We start from the raw sequence: 20,843 nt of genomic DNA on the forward strand, positions 1-20,843 counted from the left end.
ATCATCACCTCTTGCTCCGGTTGGACTCCTCCAACTGAAGCTGCAGGTGATGGATACTTGCCAATAATCCCTCATGCAGTCCCTGGCTCTTTGACTGCACCTCCACTATCGATAGAACCACCAATCCAGAAGCCTGAAACCCATTTGGAGGGCAGCCAGTCCCTGGGGCCAGCCTGCCCTCCGACGGTCTGCCACCTCAGAGTTTCCTACCTCCACCTATTGTATTGGAGAATGTGTGTGGTGAGCACCAGATAGCACCCCAGGAGCCTCTTCACTCCAAGCTAACCAACTACGATAAGTGTTTCTGGGATGGTGGCGGGTTTTGGAGATAGTTGTAACGGGAGGTCAGTGGCAGCATGGAAGCACAGTGGTTAGCACAGTTGCTTCACAGCTCCAGGGTCTCAGGTTCTGTGCGGAGTCTGCACATTCTCCCCTTGTCTGCATGGGTTTCCTCCAGGTGCCACAAGGATTATAACAAATAATTACAAAAAGGAGTAAAACTCTGCACAGGCCACATTTCACATTATCAACTCAGTATGAATTTTGCTCGAATAGGATAACAGGCAACACTCATCTCGTGCTCACATCTCACATGCCTTTCCAGGAGATAAGACAACAATAAATCATCAACAACATAATCACAGGGGAGTAACATCCAGGATTACAGAAGAATTGCACGATAATAATACCATCTATGTTGCTTGAGAATGCCAAAGTCAAGGCAGGATCAATGAACATTCCTCAGGATCTCTCAAGGATTCCAACGAACGAAGCACCATCACTTCCACCTTGCCATGATCCGGCACTCAACCCACAGCAAAGGCCCAGGCGGGGAGGATATCTCAACCCGCTCGGCCACCTCCAACCTCTTAATTGTTCTTAAGTTCCCAATTGCGTTTCAAGATAGACTGCCATGCTTTAGTAATCTTGATTTGGAGATTGGGTGCATTAGTTTTGACAGAGCTCAGAGTAGCTGATCTTCTGGGCTTGGGATCAGTTGGGCCCACTCAATGAGCATTGAGTGGGCCCAACTGATCCCAAGCCCAGAAGATCAGCTACTCTGAGCTCTGTCAAAACTAATGCACCCAATCTCCAAATCAAGATTACTAAAGCATGGCAGTCTATCTTGAAACGCAATTGGGAACTTGTCTCCCGCATCTCACCAGGTACTGGGCTCATGGACACACTTTGCCCGGCCCCTACCTCCTGAATCCATCAGGATAAATGACACGCCATGCAGCAGGATCTCGACATCTCGAAGGCCAGGCCCTTACAAGGGAAAGTGCTCTTCCGAATGTAAGAACTCTCTCATGCACTTCCACATTCTCCCAAGGATACACCACAAATCTTCAAAGTGAGCCCTAAAATCCTGCACCACAGCACCGAGATCTTTATCCAGAACAACATTCTCCATGGTGGCCACCATCAGGATGTACGCAGCACCGCCGAGGCAAAGGTCCGCTCACCAGCAACAACACCACAGTAAGCTGGGCCCCACACCGGCCCACGCTAACTGCTACAATCAAATGAGGATTTGCTACAATTTATCTCGGCTCCTCTTTGCAAAACATGAATCAGGATCCTCCAGGACATAGCGCAAGTCATATACCCCAAGAAAAGGCAAATGTGAACTCGGATAAAATAAAGGATTACAAGATGAACAGAGCCACAGCTCGTGAAGACATAGCTGGTCCCACGCTCACATCACATGATCTCCCCCTTGACCAAGTTAGTGCCACTTGAAAGCACTGTCAACGACTCCATCCATCACTTTTAAGAATTGATTGACGTGACAATAATTGTCCGGCTTTGATTTCTCCTGCTTTTTGTGTATAAAACATCACTGGGCAATTTTCCACATTGCTGGGTAGATGCCATTCTTGTAGCTGTGCTGAAACAGCTTGGCTAAGGGCATCGCTGGTTCTTCAACACAAGTCTTCAGTACTATTGCCAGAATATTATCAGGGCCCACAGCCTTCGGTGAATCCAGTTCCTTAAGCTGTTTCACGTCGAGTGAGTCAAATTGGCTGAAGACGAAGACCTATGATGCTGGGGACCTCCGGAAGAGGCTGAAATGGATCATCCACTCAATACCTCTGGCTGAAGATTATTGCAAATCCTTCAGCCTTATCTTTTACACTGATGCCCTGGGCTCCCCTCTCATTGAGGTGAGGATATTTGTGGATTTCCTCCTCCTTTTATTTATCGAATTGTCCATCACTATTCAGAATTAAATGTGGCAGAACTGCAGAGTTTAGATCTGATCCACTGTTTGTGGAATCACTTCACTCTGTCTATCACACGCTGCTTTTGCTGTTTGGCACACAAGTCATCCTGTGCTGCATTTTTAGGCCTCCTATTCCAGCTCCTGGCATGACTCCCTGCACTCTTCATTGAACCAGGGTTTTCACCTCGCTTGGTGGTAATGGTAGAGTGGGGGGATATACCAGGCCATGACACGACAGATTGAGGTTGTATACAATTCTCCTTTTGCTAATGGCTCACTGTGTCTCATGGATGCCTAGTTTTGACTTGCTACATAGTTTGAAATCTATCCCATTAAACATGGTGGCAGTGCTACACAACTCAATAGACGGTATCCTCAATGTGAAGATGGGACTTTGTCTCCACAAGGTCTGTGCGGTGGTCATTCCTACCAATACTGTCAAGGACAGGGACAGATGCATCTTCTAGAAGTATCATAGAATCATAAAATCCCAACAGTGCAGAAGGAGGCCATTCAGCCCATTGAGTCTGCACTGACTCTTTGACAGACCACCCTACCTAGGACCGATCCCCTGTCTTATTCCTGGAACCACACCCTAAGGGGCAATTTATCATGGACAATCCACCTAACCTGCACATTTTTGGACTGTGGGAGGAAGCTGGAGGTAGATTTGCGAGGATGAGGTCAAGGAGGATTTGTCCTCTTGTTGATTCCCTTATCACCTGCTGCAAACTAGGTTTAGCAGCTATCTCCTTCTGGAGTTAGCAGTTCGGTCACTAGTGCTGCTACTGCCACTCTTGGTGATGCACATTGAAGTTCCCCACCAAGAGTACCTTCTGTGCCTTGGCCATCCTCAGTGATGTTCAACATCAAGGAGCATTGATTCATCAGCTGAGGTGGGCCTAGGTAGTAATAAGTAGGATTTTCCCTTGCCTATGTTTGATCTGATGGTGTGGGACTTAGACCATAAGATCCTAAGGCTTTGGAGCAGAAGTAATCATTTGGCCCATCGAGTCTGGTACCCCATTCAATGTTGATATGATAATCCTCAACTTTACAAACCCACCTAATCCCCATAACCCTTGATTCCCCTCATGAGGTCCAATGTTGAAAACTCCCAGGAAAACTCCCTCCCAGCTGTATGCCATTGTTCCGCCATCTCTGGTGGGTCTGTCCTATCAGTGGGTTAGGACATATCCAGGGATAGTAATGGAGGTGTTTGGGAAATTGTTCACAAGGTATGATTCCGTGAGTAAGACTAGTCAGGCTGTTGCTTGACGAATATATGGGACAGCTTTCCTAATTTTGGCACAAGCCACCAGATGTTAGTAAGGAGGACTTTGCAGGGCAAATAGGGATGGTTTTGCTGTTGCTGTTTTCAGTGCCTACGTCGATGCTGGGTGATCCATCCTGTTTCATTCTTTTTTGGAGACGTTGCAGTGGTTTTTGGGGCAACTGAGTGGCTTGCCACACCATTTCAAGGGCATTTAAGAGGCAACCACATTGCTGTGGGTCTGGAGTCACACATAGGACAGACCAGGTGAGAATGGCAGATTTCCTTCGCTAAAGGTCGGTGACTAACCAGATGGGTTTTTATCAACAATGGCTTCATGGTCACTATTACCAAGACTTACCAACTGAATTTAAGGTATACACATTGTCATTTTGTAGTAAATGACTATTTGTAGACCTGAATGAGACAGAGGTACAACAAAAAAAAACTTAATTTAAATTTACATTCCACCAGTTACCGTGGTGGGATTCAAACCCATGTTTCCAGACCATTAGCTGGACATGTGTGTTACTAACCCCGCAAAGTTTCTACTATGCTCACTGTCTCCCCCTGAGTTTAAACAATAGCCAAACCCAGTGGACTCATTGCAGCCTGAGGATTCGTATTTATGCAAAACACTGAACTTGATCCTCATAACTTTAAAAAGAAAATAAATTTGAACTTCCAGTTGATAGCTGAAAGGGCCCAACAAGATTTCACATTGTACGGCCTTTACTGTAACAAAGAGACCTAAAGGCACTATTGATTAAACAGTATTATTGGAGGCTACCTATGCTTTAACCCACAATGCAGAACTTTCCCTTTTCACTTTTAACACAAGTGAAAAACCCACTTCACAGATATTCTTTACAAAGCCTCTAAGTAGACATTCAATTCTTCCAGAACTAGTCCAAAGTGATTCTTAGCACCCAGCCTAGTCAATTTTAACCCCAGAACTGTCTTTCATGATGATTGTTATTTTTGCCATTGCTCTCTCAAGCACAAGCCTGGCAGTTCATTTAAAATCTCCATGAAATGGGTTTTTCAATCTTGGTGTGAGCTCTGACTCCGACTCATGTTCAGTGAGGCATAAACACTTTTGGCCTGTAGCTGTTACCTCTCTCCCATATCTAAAAAACGCTTCCCCTCTCAAAGCTTATCTCAATGGCAATATGAATCACATGGGCTTTGTATCCAGGTAGAAATTCTGACTAGGTTCACGTTAAACACCAACTCTATTTGAAAGCAATCGGTCAGTTTATGGCATAACAATTTATAACCCAACATTACCCTGGAACTCTGGAGACCATCAGTCCAGCTGATGTAAAGACAAATGTTCCTGACATTGTCTCCACATGTGAACCCCTTACACCCTTTTTCCAACAAAACTATCTGGGCCTCACTTTAACCTTTAACAGCAATGTCACACAGGCATGTTCTTAGGCAGACTTCAGAATAGGCGCATGATTCCCTTCATTTTATCCTAAATTAAAGACACATTCCCAAACATAACTGTCTTATTAACCACATATTTATGTCAAAATAAACTCTATGTTGCTTTGTAAATTGCTGTTTAGATTGAAAGGAAAAATTGATTGTTCCTCCCTCTCTCTAGGATTTTGCAATAGTTAATTATGTTTGTAACACCTTAATCTTGATTCTAATTGTGTTCACCCCTTATGATATCAAATAATAAGTTATTAAAAATGCTACTTACATTTATAAGGCTCCTAATCAAACAAAAACATTGCAAAATATTTCAAGCAGTAAAATATCTTTGACGGCTTGTGACTGTTTCAGACACACCAGCAACATCCTGCAACAAGATTAATGATTACTTAATACAATATTTGATAATAGCGATTGAAGGAGAAATGTTCACCAGGATAGCAGAATGCCACAGACATTTAATGTTCAACTGAACATTTAGAGAAGGCCAGAGTTCCATCACAGGTCAGCATTTCTGATATCAATGCAGGAGAATATCAAGTGGCAGAGCTCCGAATATAAAGCTTGGATTTCAAACCATTCATCTCAGTGCTATCAACTGAGCTACTTTTTGTTAGAAGTATATAACATCTAGCTTGAAGTGGGCAAGAATAAATTGATTTAAGTCTGAACAACCTCCTCCGCTCACATTCAACATGGAGACCAACAAGCTCAACTCCTCTTTTATGAACAGCATCGGAGGCAGTAACAGAGGTCAGACTTGCAAAGTACAGAAAGGTGGATTGCGCACCATAAAATATTCAACTGAATCTAAACTTAATAAACAATCACTAAACCGTGAAATGTAATTGCTGAATTCCAATTTCACAAGCTATTCTTCCATTGGTATAATGGCAGGAGCTTATGGGATCATCATAGAATCATCATAGAATTCCAGAAGGAAGCCATTTGGCCCATCAAGTCTGCACTGACCTTCTGAAAGCGCTGTCCACCTCGGCCCACTCCCCCATCCTATCCACGGAACCTATCCACCTAACCTGTACATCCCTCAACACTAAGGGGCAATTTTATCATGGCCAGTCCACCTAACCTGCACATCTTTGGACTGTGGGAGAAAATCAGAGCACCCGGAGGAAACCCACACAGACATGGGGAGAAAGTGCCCGAGGTCGAAATAAACCCGGGTCCCTGGCGCTGTGAGGCAGCAGTGCTAACCACTGTGCCACCGTGCCGCCATGACAAGATTCATCCAAGCTGCGACTGTGCACCTGTCACTCAGCATGCCCATTATGGTGATACCAACCAACTTATTTCAAATATACCATTACTTTTTAATTCACCGATTTGATAAATGTAATTCAACAAAAGACCTGAATTGTTCACGAGATTTAAATCCAGTATTTAAGAATGATAATCTTTATTGTCACAAGTAGACTTACATTAACACTGCAATGAAGTTACTGTGAAAAGCCCCTAGTTGCCACATTCCGGCGCCTGTTCGGGTACACTGAGGGAGATTTCAGGATATCCAATTCACCTAACAGCACGTCTTTCGGGACTTGTGGGAGGAAACCGGAGCACCCGGAGGAAACCCACGCAGACACGGGGAGAACGTGCAGACTCCACACAGACAGTGACCCAAGCCGGGAATCGAACCTGTGACCCTGGTGCTGAGAAGCAACAGTGCTACCCACTGTGCTACCCACTGTACTACCATGCCACTGTATTTAGAATAGTATTGTGCTTTATCTTATTTTGGAAACTGCTTGTTTCATAAAATAGTCCAGATTTTAACTCCATAAACTACTAAATATAGCGGGCGGGGTTCTCCGCCGGCGGGATTCTCCATTTTTCCGGCAGCCCAGGGGTTTCCCGTCGTCATGGGAAATCCCATTGACCATCCAGCGTAACGGAGCATCCCGCTGGCATGCTGTAACAGAAATGTGGTGCGGCGGGGTGGGGAATCCAGCCCATCTCTGGCGATTCCAAGTGTCTAGTATAATGTAAATAACAGATACTGCCAATAAAATCCACAATGAGACACAGGCAGTGGAGCAAGCTAATAGAGATGGGTTTATACAAACAAATAAGTTGGAAATGACCATTTGGAAACCTAAACCTCTATTCTACTGACAAATCATTCGAGTTATTCATGGCTAATACCAAGCAGTAACTGGCCCTTATCTGTCCTGCAGAATGTACCCCCCAGTAAAAGTGCCTGATGTTTTCTATGACTAATGTCCCCTCTTCCAGAAGAATTACTTACTTAGTCGACTGCCATGCCACCATGCTACTTTCCCATCAGTGGCATCCTATTTATAGTTTGAAAACTTTTTGATGCTTGAAACGCACTTTCTTTTCAATGATGCGTAGATTTAAACGGAGAAATCAAAGAAAATCAATGCAATTAAAGTAAGTGATGATTATGAAAATGAGAATTAATCGGTTCAGAACTAAGTCATTTCCTAGCATGGTTTTTCAATCCTCTCTTATTAAGTCTGTCATTCCCTATATAAATGTAATGAGTAGTTTTACTGTCAGACTGCACATTATATATAGTTCCCCTTTTGCAACATACACCTGTGGGAGAGTTGAGTTCAAAGAAAGCCAAAGACAAATTATGCCTTTTTCAAGATCAGTGTTTTGATTCCTTCAGTAAAACACATTCTTGCATGTCGATATTGAATCACAATAAAGATTAATTACATCCTACATTCATTTACAAGAAAATCCCATTTCATAAAGTTTCAGAATGGATGAGGAGTGCACAGAACAGTAGATAGGGAATTGGGGGAGGAGGGTCACTGAAAATATGGTTCGAGACATAGGTTTTTAATTAGACTTTTCAAAGAAGGCAGAGTGGTTTAGGAAGAGAGCAGAAAAGAGTAATGATGTTGCAACTAAAAGATGCACCTTTGATGTTAAATTACAGCCTCCCCAAGTGATGATATGTGAACTATCATCCATGCATACAATATGATAACGAAACCTTATGTAAACATTAGTGCCTATATATACAGATTAGTATTCTAGCATCCGACCACAGGTGGCGTGACGACAGGAGAAGGTTACTGGAAGGTGGCCACATGGTGAGACTGGACGTATTCTAGCATCCAACCACAGTCAACATGGTTACAGGAGAAGGTCATTGGAAGAACGCCACATGTGAAGATGCATTCTCCTGGACAGCACAGAGACACACATGTTGGACAGAAGGAACAGACTGATCAGCTCCTGTGTCAACAGTAATTAATAATAGTTAATCATAATTGTTTGTATTTAGCCGTGGGTCCCAACTGTAATCTTAGTAGACATTGTAGAAACGCTTTCGTCTTTTAGTTAATTAATAAACAGTTTTGTTTACTTCAACTTCAACTACAAAGAACTCGCCATCTGTGCAGAGAGAACATTGCACCCTGGTTAGGTTGTTATGTACGTAGGTGATAAGATTATATAGTGCCAGATACTGCAGCACCATTCCTCATTCAACAAGGTCATTAGTGACTTGGTCCAACGCTTTTGTCAAAACTACTGTGTAGATTGAATTTTTCGGATTTCAGACTGAATTACATCTCCATTGTCAATTGGAGGTCAGCTCTGTATGGTTTGTGGAAATTGCAGCAAGGCTTATACTCTCTCGAGTTTCGAAGAACGAGAGAAGATCTAATTGAGGTAATAAGATGATAAAAGGTTTTGACAAAGTAGACAAGGAGCAGATGTTTCCTCTTGTGGGGCAATCTAGAAGGAGAGGTCATAGTTTTAGGATCAGGGGTAGCAGATTTAAAACAGAGATGAGGAGAAATTGCTTCCACCCCCCCCCCCCCCCCCGCCCTCTCCCCCCCCCCCCCACCCTCCTGCCCTCCCTCTCCCCCCTGCCCTCTCCCTCCTCCCCCTCCCCGCGTAGAGTGGCCCGCAACCATGCCGGTGGCAATGGCGCGGGGTCGGAGAATCCCGCCCATTATCTTTCCTCCCCCATCCCATCCCCTTAGCCTGCCAACAACTGATGGTTAGGTCAGCAGGGTTCAAGTCAATTTAAGGCAGGTGAGCAGGGCATAGATAACACAAATCATTTTCCACAAATCATTTGTCGTTCGTCAAAAAACAGTTCCTCAGGGGGAAAGTAAAATTAAAATTCTTCAGCAAGTTATCCAGACCACCGTCGTTCCTTTGCACCTCACCAATCAACAGGAAGCAATCGCTTCCTCTGCCCTCCTGAGAGCACTGGACGTGACTTGCTGCAGGCGGCAAGGGTTAACGGCAAGACTGAATCGCACAGCGGGAATGCAGAGAAATAAGAAAAGAATAATTTAATTGAACAGAATCTGAATTTAAAAGTCATTTTCTGGCATGGTCTATGAATTCCTCACTATTAAAAAGCATTTGCAGTCTGTCATTTCAAAGTTACATACCATCAGATTATGTGATTAAATGCTGCTGGGTCAATTTGACAGTTCAATTCACGTCTTTAAGGGACCTTTGAATGGTAAGGAGCCCATTTGATAATCTTATAAAATTATTTTCTTGCCACGGAACTGTAAGAGGACTGAAAATAAAATTCCACTTAACGCAACAGAGAAAGGTCCATCATTTTAGAACCCACTGAACAATTCCAGTTGTTCAAGATAAAGCTATCTATTATACAACCGTGTCAATTGGCAGAATTCAGGCACAGGTTTGCTGTGGTTTGCCCCAATACCAAACCTCGAGGGCTGGACTCCAAGGAGCACTCCTTGTTACAATACTATGAATTTTCCCACTACTCACAACAGTCCTTCCTTGTGGCCCTCGTTGAATGAATCTGTCAGTTTAGAGCCAATTTATTCTGATTAATTGGCTTATGCTATGGACTTATCCACCATACTGGGACCATTCAAGATCAGTTTTACTTTGGAACCTCAACAATTATTTGATTGAAAGGAGTCGTCCCGTTTCAGTAAATAAAATGCAGACAGGATCCAATTATTTGTGATGGATTAACAACAATCGAATCATATAAAATGGTGCAAACATTGCTTGGGACTCAAGCACACAAACAGAAAGCTGATTTATACCATAGCTTTAGTCTTCAAAGCAGTGTGATAAGCATTCATTACTGGCTTGCTTTCTTCCGCTCCAGATATAGCACTAACCAGATAACTTTCAGATCAAAGGTTCATTAGATTCTTTAGCCCATTGAATTCTTGAACATCTCCCTTTTATAATTGCATCAGAATTGCAGACATATCCCTTTGTTTGAATTCATTTTCCACTCACCCGCTCATTGCTCATCCAGAGGTTTCTGCTCAATTAATATAGCATCATTAGTTGAGGTTTAAAATGAAATTTTGCCAGCAGAGAAGCTCTGTCACGAATGCTGAATCTTGCTTATGGCTGCCAGTGCCCCCCCAACCCCAACTCCCACACGGATGCCAGGTGACTTCTATTTCAAAGTCAAGTTATCACTTCTTGAGTTCACCCATCTTCTCTCATTGAATTTTCTCTTTGACCCAGCTGTACATCTCTCACTCCAAAGAGTGACATGTTGCTCTAGAGTAATTGGGCATCTTTTTTCCAGCAGGTTGTCACCATCAACTGCCTCTCGATTCAAGGGTGATGTCTACTTACAGTTGCGGGTTTCTGCCATGGCTCCTCGTGTGACTGACGAGGCTGATTCTGACCCGTACATTTTTGGGCACATGGGGCAGGAGATTCCATAAGCTAGTGAGATACGGAAAGCAGGATTTGCTTTGTTTTCTTTCCTTCTGTGACACTGCTGTGCCTCAAGGGGAAGCGTGAAATTGCAAGGGCAGGTTCCGGCCAGCCCTGACAATGCTGCAGTTATACATTGGGACAAGCAGGGTCTTAGACGGGAAGTCCACCCCTGCCCCAATTTGAATCCTTAAGTGGCCTGCCCAACCTCAATGTTTAGGCTGGCGGGTGGGTGTCAGCTCAGGCGAACAGACCCGGAAATTACGAAAGGTCGGTCTTGGATAGGTGGCGTGCATCCATCAGTAGCCCCCTTCTGACTGGGGATATCTGCAGACCCCTCTCCCCTGTTGAAGGCCCAGTGACCTCCATACTTGTCCCCCTGCAGCCCCTCCTCTCCACCCAGCCTCTTCCAGTCCAGCCTCTTCCACCGAGACTCTGATCATTCCCCCCGGTGACTCACCAGGCCATCCCTACCCTATTGCCCTGGGACCACTGCCACTTATCTGGGCCTCCTTTCCTGGACCCTAGTCTCAGGCTGGCTAAACAGTTGGCAATTTAAAGAATGAGAGGTGATTTCATTGAAACATAGAGGATACTTAAGGGGCTTAACAGGGTGAATACTGAGAGGTTGTTTCTCCTCATGGGAGAGTCCAGAATCAGAAAGCATAGTCTCAGAATAAAGGCCAATCTAGGACTGAGATGAGGAGGAATTTCTTCTCTCTGAGGGTTGTAAGCTTTGGAACTCCTTGCCACAGAGAGATGTGGGAGCAGAGTCCTTAGGTATATTTAAGGTTCAGATAGAGAGATTCTTGATCAGTGAGGGAATCAAGGATTACGCGGTAAGGGCAGGAAAGTGGACGTGAGGAATGTTGGATCAGCCATGGTCCCAAAGAATGGCAGAGCAGGTTCAAGGGGCCGAACAGCCTACTCCTGTTCTTATTTCTTATGGTCTTGTGGTTGATGCAGTGCCTCTTCCAGCCTCTGTAGTGTAGATACTGCAGGGACTGGAAAGCTGCTGGCTGATCTGATTGGTTGGTAACTCTCCAAGGCGGAACATCCTCCTGGTGAGGGGTGGAAGTCCGGCCTTATGCCAATCAACACTTGTTAAAGTCTAAAATGGTGGTGGCATCTCAGAGTCGACGAGGATGTGTTCCTTGCCAACTCTTCGCATGACATGGGCAGAACCCCATCATCCTAAACATTTACGTCAAGGATCAATGCAACTTGATGGACAAGTTGTTACCATTTTGAGCAATTGATAGAAAACTTCTCCCAGTCATTTCATAGAATCATAGAATTATCAAATTTACAGTGCAGAAGGAGGCCATTAGGCCCATCAAGTCTGCACCGGCCCTTAGAAAGAGCACCCTACCTAAGCCCACACCTCCACTTTATCCCCGTAACCCAGTAACACTACCAAAGCTTTTGGACGCTAAGAGACAATTTAGCACGGCCAATCCACCTAACCTGCACATCTTTGGACTGTGGGAGGAAACCGGAGCATCCGAAGGAAACCCACGCACACACGGGGAGAAAGTGCAAACCACACACATTCACCCAAGGCCAGAATTGAAACTGGGACACTGGAGCTGTGAGGCAGCAGTGCTAACCACTGTGCCACCGTGCCACATGCTGCTATGCTTCAAGGAGATCCTCAGATTGTCTTTGTAGCATTTTCTTCGACCTCCTTAGATTTTACAGCCTTCTTCTGCCTTCACAGCCAGTGAGATGCAGTCTTCCTTGGCCTGTTCTACCATTGAAGAATTCTTGGACCACACTTTACCTTACACTTCCCCCCCCCAACATCATCATAGTGGGTCTACCAGGTGCAACGCTCCCAATGGCATCGCTTAAGAGATCATAGGAGCATAGAAACCCCTCTCCTATGTCAAGATGGCAGTGGTGACCAAGGGAGGGGATCAGCAGGCATTTGCTGCAGGAGATATTCCTGTGCCGAGGTTCTCACAGCTTACTTTACAGTAAATATTCCAGATTTTGAGAACAGTAACTGGAGATTCCTGAAATGTAAATTGAATATCATATATCAGATATTAGACCTTTATTCATTTCAGTATCTTATAATGTGGAAACATTTGTCATTAGGGGTTTTGATGAATTTTCATCAACCAGCAAAGTAAAGATCAGGAATTTTAATCCCATGTTTTCCCATTAGTCCTCTATCTTACTATGAGAGTCGTGTACATGATCTTTACAAACATGTTTTTTATTATAAATTTAGAGTACCCAATTATTTTTTTTTCCCAAGTAAGGGTCAATTTAGCCTGGCCAATCCCCCTAACCTGCACATCTTTGGGTTGCGGGGGTGAGATCCACGCAAACACGGGGAGAATGTGCAAACTCCACACGGACAGTGATCCAGGACCGGGATCGAACCCGAGCCCTCGGTGCCATGAGACAGCAGTACTAACCACTGCGCCACCATGCTGCCCTCTTTACAAACATGTTGACAGAGAAATTATGTACAGTTTTTTGGAGCAATGCGAGTGGAACATTTCGTTTCCACAGGCATTGCACTCTTGGATTTAACCAGTTCCTTCACTTCAAGTAAAGTATGTCGACTGTTGCTGTAATAAGTAAAGAAGTTATAACATTCTCAGATCTTTGACATACCAATATGTTGGGCATCATGTGGTAGATTTCCGACTTGCCACCTTAGCATAAAATGTGCATTGTGGATGTCAGCCAATAATTAATGATTTAATCTCTGTTCATGAGAATTTTAAATTTAAGTGTGTTGGATGATTGCTAACCAGTGATGGTCAACAAAGGCAGAGGTGCTGACAAAAGGAACTTTGTATGGATAACAGGATCTGTATCACGTAATGTAGGGAATGTGGCAACCAATTTGTACAAGGCAAGATCCTGCAGATAGCAGTGTGGTACAGGACCAGACAACCGATTGTAATAATGGATGAAGGATAAACATTGACCAGAGAGCTGGTCTTCTTCAAATTAGTATCATGGAACATTTAAGTGCACCTGATAAAGAAGGTGGTTGAACATTTCATTGAAACCTTCGACACAGCAGCTCTTCCTCAGTATTTACTGAAGAGTTGGAGTGGAATATGCACTCAGAAAGCACCAACCTTCCGACTCAGACACGACCAAGGACTAACATCCTTTTTTGATCTATATATACCGAATTGAGAACGAGCACAACGGAACAACCAGCCAGAGAGGATAACAGACTGGCTGTTGTTGGTCTATGCACTTAACAACACAGGTGGGGCTTGCACCGCAAAGGAAAATTAATTTTGGCGCAGCAAGTTGTAGAAGCCAGAAAAAAAGTTGTAGAAGCCAGAAAAATGAGGATAAATGCACCAATTCCCAAAGTAGAGAATACTTCTTATAATATTAAACATCTTCTCGTAGTACAGCACAAACAACTGAGGTTTTGATGATGGTGTTGGTTAAGTAATCTGTATCTCATGCCTTCGCTCACCTAGCTTTTGGGTGATTGGGATTTACTTCACTGACAGATAGGAGCTGATTTGCAGTTTGGGTTAGCCATGCTTGAGAATGCTCACACGGACACAAAAATCTGAAGAGAATCGGAATACACAAATCCTGCCAGGGAGATCGCGATCTCCAATTTTCAAAGCCCCTCGCCGGTGGAGTCAACAGGAAAAGCACCACGGAAGCCCAGGAACCTCATTTTTAATACATTAGAATGTCATTAGCAAGCACTCACTCCGCCCCCCCCCCCCCCCCCCTTATTGAATATTCAACGGGCGTTGGCATTTACAACAGCTTTATAAAACTAGAATCTGGCACCATCACCTCCAAAGGGGATTTCGGAGGTGAGCGCTCAGGTTACCCTCACCTTCTTGGTATTAATCACAGAGGGGGCAATGGGGAGAGCGTGGGGGACCCACAAAAGTTCAACTAGGGGGTGGGAAGGGTGGGGGACCAGTATCGCCTTCGTGGGGGGAGAGAGGCCACATGCAGGCCTTACCTACCCTCATGTGGGCAGCATGGTAGCATAGTGGTTAGCACAATTGCTTCACAGCTCCAAGGTCCCAGGTTCGATTCCTGGCTTAGGTCACTGTGCGGATTCTGCACGTTCTCCCCGTGTGCACGTTTGTTCCCTCCGGGTGCTCTGTTTTCCTCCCACAGTCCCAACGATGTGCAGGTTAGGTGGATTGGCCATGATAAATTACTCTTAGTGTCCAAAAAGATTCGGTGGGGTTGCTGGGTTATGGGGATAGGGTGGAGGCATGGGCTTAAGGAGAGTGCTCTTTCCTAAGAGCTAGTGCAGACTCAATGGACCAAATGGCCTTCTTCTGCACTGTAAATTCTATGTTGGGACGCACCTTGGTTTAAAGGGGTCTGGGCTGGCATAGAGCCAGAGTTTCCCATATCCTCCTTGCTAGGCTTGTGTCGACATTATCGCTGATAGAGTGCGCTTCCAGAGTGGGAGCTGGAAAGTGGGTGGCAGGAGGTGATTACAGAGGGTCAGCACTGGAAACGTCTTTGAGGTTCTTCGCTGGGCTCCCATGATGGCCAAGCTGCAAGGGTAAATAGGGGACTCTGGAAAGGTGTGCTCCCCTGCCTCAGTCAAGCCAACTGGTAATAGAGGTTTGACTGTCATGGACTTGTGTCAGGGTAGAAGGCTGTTGCAGATGGATGGATCATTTAACCTGTAGCCGTTATGAGCTGAGGTCTGAGGGTGCCATCTAAGGATAAGGTTGACATGCTAATTTCAGTCTTCATGTGAATCGGGGGTGCCTCACCTGCCACACGAGAAAGCCAGTTTCCTAATTAGCTCTCTGACACTACCTTGTCGAGTAAATTGTGCCAATTAAGTCAGTATAGCATTGCATGAGTGTGCCACTGATTGGAGCCAAGAAGTGTTGGCCCCAAGCATTGGACTCCAATGCTCATACGCATGTCTACTTCAGGGACCTTATACTAATGTGGAACCCAATGCAAGATGTTGTTTTGAAGCCTTTCATCACTCACCTTATTTAAGGTCATGATGGTGGGCATCATTGAGATTTCCTGTGAGGTTACAAAGCTGGTCCGATGCATGTGCTCAACTGCCCTACCATCTGACACTTGGGTTGGGGGGAGAATGTGGAATGGTCAAGGGGCACTGAAACTCTATAGGGTTAATACACTTCATCCAATTGGAGTTGAGAGGAATAACTGTGGGGAAGTGCCTTTTGTGTTAAAGGAGAGGGAGTGAGACTTGTGGAAAAGAACTCATTGAGGTAGAAGCACATGGGTGAATATCCCAGGAGCATAGAGGGCTGAGGGTCAGGGCGCTGTCAGGAATCCTTATGCTCATGTTGATGTTCTCTTCCTTTCAGTTTATGATTCAGGAGAATGATGAAGCCAATCGAGTTGGCTATTTTACTGATTGCGATTGACCATCAGCAGAAACATCGATGTGCTGCTGCATGTGGCTAGGAGTAATGCCCTGCAGAGGTGGGGGAGACTGGGCCTCGGGCTCTCCTGGGAGCAGGGCTACAGATGGCGGAGCCTCGGATGAGACACTATTCGGCAAGGGTCTTCCGATGTCGAACACCCTACCTCATGTAGGGTGGTATATCATGATGTGGTATATCTGGATTTCCAGAAAGCCTTTGACAAGGTGCCACACAAAAGGTTGCTGCATAAGATAAAGATGCATGGCATTAAGGGTAAAGTAGTAGCATGGATAGAGGATTGGTTAATTAATAGAAAGCAAAGAGTTGGGATAAATGGGTGTTTCTCTGGTTGGCAATCAGTAGCTAGTGGTGTCCCTCAGGGATCCGTGTTGGGCCCACAATTGTTCACAATTTACACAGATGATTTGGAGTTGGGGACCAAGGGCAATGTGTCCAAGTTTGCGGATGACACTAAGATGAGTGGTAAAGCGAAAAGTGCAGAGGATACTGGAAGTCTGCAGAGGGATTTGGATAGGTTAAGTGAATGGGCTAGGGTCTGGCAGATGGAATACAATGTTGACAAATGTGAGGTTATCCATTTTGGTAGGAATAACAGCAAACGGGATTATTATTTAAACGATAAAATATTAAAGCATGCCGCTGTTCAGAGAGACTTGGGTGTGCTAGTGCATGAGTCACAGAAGGTTGGTTTACAAGTGCAACAGGTGATTAAGAAGGCAAATGGAATTTTGTCCTTCATTGCTAGAGGGATGGAGTTTAAGACTAGGCAGGTTATGTTGCAATTGTATAAGGTGTTAGTGCGGCCACACCTGGAGTATTGTGTTCAGTTTTGGTCTCCTTACTTGAGAAAGGACGTACTGGCGCTGGAGGGTGTGCAGAGGAGATTCACTAGGTTAATCCCAGAGCTGAAGGGGTTGGATTATGAGGAGAGGTTGAGTAGACTGGGCTGTACTCGTTGGAATTTAGAAGGATGAGGGGGGGTCTTATAGAAACATTTAAAATTATGAAGGGAATAGATAGGATCGATGCGGGCAGGTTGTTTCCACTGGCGGGTGACAGCAGAACTAGGGGACATAGCCTCAAAATAAGGGGAAGTAGATTTAGGACTGAGTTTAGGAGGAACTTCTTCACCCAAAGGGTTGTGAATCTATGGAATTCCTTGCCCAGTGAAGCAGTTGAGGCTCCTTCATTACATGTTTTTAAGGTAAAGATAGATAGTTTTTTGAAGAATAAAGGGATTAAGGGTTATGGTGTTCGGGCCGGAAAGTGGAGCTGAGTCCACAAAAGATCAGCCATGATCTAATTGAATGGTGGAGCAGGCTCGAGGGGCCAGATGGCCTACTCCTGCTCCTCGTTCTTATGTTCTTATGTTCTCAGATATCAGAGCTGCAGTGCCGGAGAAGACTGCATCTGTCCCCGGGGACAGTGTCACCCTCCATGAATTAGAGGTTGGGGGAATGGGTCCATGGGAGGTCATTCTGCACCTGCAGCATTGCAACTTTACTGTGTCATCAGTGTGGAAGGTGGGAGAGATACAGTGCTGTCATTCTCACATTGCACAGCGATGAAGCGTTGAGTGTGCGCAGGAGTTTGCAGAGCATGGTGCCATGACACAACAGCATGGAGGATGTATAGGTAAACAAAGTGCTGTTTAATGCAAGAGCAATATTAAAGTGGTGACCTATCTCTGCTAGTGCTTAGGTTCACCCATTGCTACTAAGTGCCTTTAGTTTCTTACTCTTCCTCGCCCTCCCGGTATATCTAGATATATCCTCAGGATCCACAGCTGAGGTCGAGGCAACCTTCTGACTTCCAAACGCTGTTGCCTCAGATGACCTTGGCTGGAGTTTCCTGGAGAGGGCAGGAACTGGGCTTTGAAGGACCAGGCCAACTCTCAGGCTTCACGAATGTTGCAGTGCTGCCCTCCTTGGTGTGCGGGGCTGCTCACAGGTAGTGGGGGAGTATAAGATAGGCTGGACACCCTAAGGGTTTCCTGGGTGGAAGAACCCAGGCTACGCTACTGCCGATCCTCTTCCCTTCTTCCCTGTGTTCCTCCCTGGTCTAGAGAGGCAGCTAAAGTGAGATCCAGGTGTCCCACCCTCTGGCATTGAGACTCATGTATTCCCACCAGTGCCTGCACCATGCAGTTGAAGCCTGCACCATGGAGCCCAAGCCCTCAGCCATGGAGGTCATGAGCTGAACCATAGAGTGGACATCCCCCTCCATGGAGTGCAGGTCCTGCACCATAGTCTCCACTGCGGATGCTACCCTTGCAGGGTTGGCTTCACTGCATTGGAGTGACGCCATCATCTCTCGGCAGAAGGCAATGGGACTCCAGTCGGCTTTACAGTATGAGGAGGAATGCTGTCATCCCTTCCTGATGCTTGTGACTCTGCCTTTGCAGTTCCCGCAGCTCTGAGATGACCAGGCCCATGGACATATTATTATGCAGATGCCGGGCAGAGTCCAGGGCACCAGCATCCCTCTGGTTCCGGTTCCCTGGGACATTCCTTCCTCGGCTTGCTGTGGATCATTGATTGTTTGGTGCTCACCAGTGAGTGATTCAGAAGCTTGCCTACTAGTTAATCCCACTGAGGTGTGAGTATCTGCGCTGGTGGAGAGTGTGGATGACAGCTATAACGTCACTCCTATGCTGGCCTATGAGATTCTCCCTCAGAGTTGCTCCGGTCTATGGAGTCTGGAGGGCGGGAGGGCAATCTGGGCCGGTCGACTGATTGCCCTGCAAAGGCAGGGAGATGGCATTAGTGCATCACGGGGGATAACTGATGGGAGAAAGATTACTCACTTGAGGCTTGAACCATGACTGCGTGTCTTAAGAGTTCTTAGTTTTGTCTGCTGCCCCCACTTCGTCCTCCGCTCAGGTGAGGCCTTGCTACTTACTCAGCAACTCAAGAGCTCTTTACTCAAAGGGCATGAGGCATCTCAGCACAGGCATGGCTCCAGCTGGCTATGTCCACTCACAACGGTTATAAGAACATAAGGACTAGGAACAGGAGTAGGCAATCTGGCCCCTCGAGCCTGCTCAACCATTTAATGAGATCATGGCTGATCTTTTGTGGACTCAGCTCCACTTTCCGTCCCGAACACCATAACCCTTAATCCCTTTATTCATCAAAAAACTATCTATCTTTATCTTAAAAACATTGAATGAAGGAGCCTCATCTGCTTCACTCGGCAAGGAATTCCATAAATCCACAACGCTTTGGGTGAAGAAGTTCTTCCTAAACTCAGTCCTAAATCTACTTCCCCTTATTTTGAGGCTATGCCCCCTAGTTCTGCTTTCACCTGCCAGTGGAAACAACCTGCCCACATCTATCCTATCTATTCCCTTCATAATTTTATATATTTCAATAAGATCCCCTCCCCCGCATCCTTCTAAATTCCAACGAGTACAGTCCCAGTCTACTCAACCTCTCCTCATAATCCAACCTCTTCAGATCTGGGATTAACCGAGTGAATCTCCTCTGCACACCCTCCAGCGCCCTACGTCCTTTCTCAGGTAAGGAGACCAAAACTGAACACAATACTCCAGGTGTGGCCTCACTAACACCTTATACAATTGCAGCATAACCTCCCTAGTCTAAAACTCCATCCCTCTAGCAATGAAGGAGAAAACTCCATTTGCCTTCTTAATCACCTATTGCACCTGTAAACCAAACCTGTTATGCAAAGTGACAGCGTGTAGGCGAGTGTAGGCAGGAGTCCTGCCAGTCCAGATAGTGATGAAGTCTGGCATGGGTGGTACTTGAGTGGGAGCAGTGATGTGATTAGCTCCTGGGGGGAACATGGGGAGTGGAGGGGGGCGGGGGTGGAGTGCCGCATAATAAGTGTTGGGAATCCATGAGGTGTCTCGGTGAGAGATCACCGTGGAGGTGTGAAGGGTGTGTGACGGGGTGCAGCGGGAGACATAAATAAGCAGATTAACCATGATTGTCCGAAGAAAGTTATTCACCTTCTTCCGGCACTGTTGCCCCGTCATCTTCTGCAGCGAGCTGGCAATCATTAAGACTGCCACTGCCTCCAAAGATGGGGGTAGTGACCTTGGTAGATGGACGTCTGTGGGACCCCGGGTATAGGACATCCCACCTCTGCCACACACCATCCAGAAGTTTAGTCAGCAGGTCTCCCTCGCAGAATCTTTGTGCTGACTTCCAGGCAGCTATCGCCCTGATTTGATGTGGATCCAGTGCTGGGGAGGCTTTATAAGGAGCACCCAACTAATTTTAGAGGTAAATTTGTTTCGGGGCGAGCAAATGATTGGCAGGCCACCACGAGCGTGATGTGATTCACGTGATTACAACAAAATTGTTAAAGAGGCTCAATATTCGTTGAGATTTTGCGTCGCCGTCGCCGGGATTCGTACCGGTTCTCACACCGGGACCGACACTTTGAAAAAATGTGGTACAATTTCTCCCATAGGCCCAGTTCTTTGTCTTGTCAAAAGGTCTAAAGATTTAAATTGGGAATGTCTAAATGCCCTGCATTTAACACCATCAATGGCTGTCAGCTAGCAAAATCCTTCTGTCTGAATTGAACTGGATTCTGTCCCAAACCAGGTCTTAGAGGTGACCTCATAAAATACATTTATAAAGCATAACTTCCAATCAGTTTATTTTGCAACGCTGTAATTCGGAACATCGCTGACATAAATGGAAGAATTTATAAGCATTGTCAGTGCAAAGGTTTACAGTTGTTCCGTGACCATTCAATTGGAACATGTTTGTCCTGTATCTCAGTGCCGTTTACCCTGTATCATTTAACACCTTCACCT

Source organism: Scyliorhinus canicula, chromosome 4 (assembly GCF_902713615.1).
Source record: "Scyliorhinus canicula chromosome 4, sScyCan1.1, whole genome shotgun sequence".
Taxonomy (NCBI): Eukaryota; Metazoa; Chordata; class Chondrichthyes; order Carcharhiniformes; family Scyliorhinidae; genus Scyliorhinus; species Scyliorhinus canicula.